The sequence below is a fragment of the Poecilia reticulata genome, linkage group LG8, assembly GCF_000633615.1.
Source record: "Poecilia reticulata strain Guanapo linkage group LG8, Guppy_female_1.0+MT, whole genome shotgun sequence".
In the NCBI taxonomy this organism is placed as follows: domain Eukaryota; kingdom Metazoa; phylum Chordata; class Actinopteri; order Cyprinodontiformes; family Poeciliidae; genus Poecilia; species Poecilia reticulata.
The window spans coordinates 5,008,535-5,011,307 of NC_024338.1; the positions used below are offsets into that span (position 1 = coordinate 5,008,535).

Genomic DNA, 2,773 nt, shown 5'->3' on the forward strand with positions numbered 1-2,773 from the left:
CTGTTGAAGCAAGAACTCTTAGAGGCTTTGGTCTCCGTTCTGTGAAGGAGTCGACGCTCCTCCGTATTTATGCAGATCTCTGACAGGTGTGAAAGTCACTCTGCACGTTTCCGCAAATCAGCAATCGAGGATGAGATAAGCAGAATCGTGGTGTCGCATAGGACACAGCAGGATGTAACACAACACGGTGAGCGATCAAATTTCGTTCCCCCCTTTATTGATTCATGGAAATTGTGAACCGAAGTGTTTCTGTTTAACATGGTGCCACCTGCGCTGCGATGACTGTGTTTCCTGAGAATTACGTGAAGAAATAAGCTAAATAAGCAATTTATCCAAATTGTTCATGTGAACTGTGTGTGCAGTGACTATATAACCTTTTTTTAAATTTTATTTACTTTTTTTTTTTCAAAAATGCAACACATTTTGCCTAATTCTAAGTAAATTAATCATTATTTTTTAAATGTGTTGCTGTGTTCTCTGAGCTGTCTCTTAAAAAAGTGGCTTTCAACAACTGGCTGCACTGGATTTTTTTTCATGGTCATCAAAGTGAATGAAGCTTTTATAAATACATAATATTTTTGACTTTTGGTAAAAAAGAAAGAAATGAAAACAATGTGCCGTTTTCCTTCCACTTCACAACTATGCATTGCTTTTTATTGGTTTATCATTTAAAATCAAATGAAATAGATTAACGTAACATATAACATTAGGCTAAATTACACCCTTCTGTCTGCCTATCATCCATTCACCCACATTGATTTGTTCAAACATCATAACATACAGCTGTGTATCATCTTCATAGTTATGGTAGATATTAAATAGGACATGTGGAAATGTTGTAGGATTTAACCTTTGGGTTCCTCACATGTGATCTCCAATGAGAAATTATGTGTTGAAAGAAAAAAAAATCCCTGTTCCAACTGAGTTCTGGACCAGAGTCCATCCAGCTTAGTGGACTACGCCGTTTGCTATCTCGGATCAGTTCTCTCCCTAAAAAGAGTTTCAGCAACAAGGGATTGATGTGTCCCTCTCATCTGGACAGAACAGAACTTACAACACAGTAGTCATGCAATATGTGTTAGAGATTTAAATGAGCAGTCAGTTTACCACACAACAATACAGATATGTTAATACAATAATTTAAAAAACGTGTTTCATGTTAGGTTTTGGCATTCATTTCAAAAGTATAAAGCCTGAAATCCATCATCTGAAATACAGTGCTTTCAAAAGATTTATGACAAATTTATATTTTATCACTTTACAATTACTTTGTATTATTTGTATTGTATAGTAGTGCAGGATATTGAAAAGATTTCATGGTTTTTGTTAATAAAAAAGAAAAAATATATTAGAAGAAAATTAGAGAAAGTCATGTTTAAACTTTGCCAGAAACTACATGGTCTCAAAACAACAATACTATCAATTATCCCAATCATTTCTGGGTCAATTGATCATCCAGCAAAATTTGCTATTGTGACAAACTCTAAGATCAGTTTGGATTAATAATATTGATTGGTTACAGACATGAATCCAATTAGTCTCTTGTAAGAATTGGATGCTGATGTTCAGAAATGCTGTTCAACCAATCTAATGGAGTTTGAGATACTTTGTAAATGAGCAGAAATTTCCATCTTTAGATGTCCAAAGAAACAAAGGCATGAAGCTTTGACTAAAAAGAAAAGGGGTTTTATTACTGAGAGGAAACAAACTATTTTTCAAATGTTCAGGGTTTTATCTGTTGAAACATTTGAAAATAGACAAAAACAGATCCACCAACACTGACTGATTGGAAGTGGTTGTGTCCAAGTCCAGCTCCCTCTCTAATGTGTTAATCCTCACTATATCCCTCAATACCACTTAGTTGCTGACCACTTCCAGAAACCATTGTGATTTCAGCAAAAACTGTTTCAGCCTTTCTTTTAAATCAAGTCCTTTGCAAATTTGTTTTTGCTTTTTGTGACACATCATTGGAAAAAAAAAATTAGAAACAAAATGCAGTTTTGAAATGAAATGAATTCAAGGGGGAAGAGATTTCCCAACCAACCTGAACTCTAATGAAAATAGATTTTAATGTTGAATTTCACTATTCACACTCAGACCTGATAACCTCTTCTATGGAATTTTTAAAATATAAATATAAAATGTCTGAACGTATTAAGAAAATGTGTGCATTGTTCTGCAATATTGTTAGACCTGCATCTTTGTGTGGTTTAGTCTTCAAATTCCCCCTTAGGATAAGTTCACTTGGAAAAAGCCTTGCACCTCCAAAATTAAGAACCCATTTAAAATGCCCAGGGATTCTCAAGTTTCTTCCCCATAGATCAGGGTTTTGCGTCAAAGTCTAATAATTTGGCTCAGGTCTATGAAGAGTCTTGCTTCTCTGATTTACCAAGCAAATCCGTTTTATTTTGGCTTAACTCCAGGTAGCATTTTAAGTTGCATGAACTTCTCAGGTGCCGTTAAAGAAAAAAAGGTTTGCCTGTGGGATCTTGTGTTGACAGTCATTTATGAAACATGTTAAATCAGGAAACTTGTTAGTTCCAAAATCTTGTTCAACATTTTACTGCTTCACTTTTAACCAGGACGTCTCTTTTGGAGGTACAAGGCCTTCAAATTATAAACAAGTTAGACCACAGAAATCCAGCTCAAAATTCAGAGAATGTTTGCCAGAAACTACGTTTATTCAGAGAATAAGTTACATTTAGACCAACTACTCAATACACTTCTGGATAGGACACTCAACACAACTTCAGAAACTGATTCAGTCAATGAA

The 2,773-nt window shown here is 34.7% G+C and overlaps 1 protein-coding gene across 2 annotated transcripts in view; it reads right to left on the minus strand.

The window, feature by feature from the left end:
- LOC103468305 (ferritin, middle subunit) overlaps positions 1-2,773 on the minus strand; it is a 17,425-nt gene that overhangs the window by 8,292 nt on the left and 6,360 nt on the right. The window lies entirely within an intron of this gene.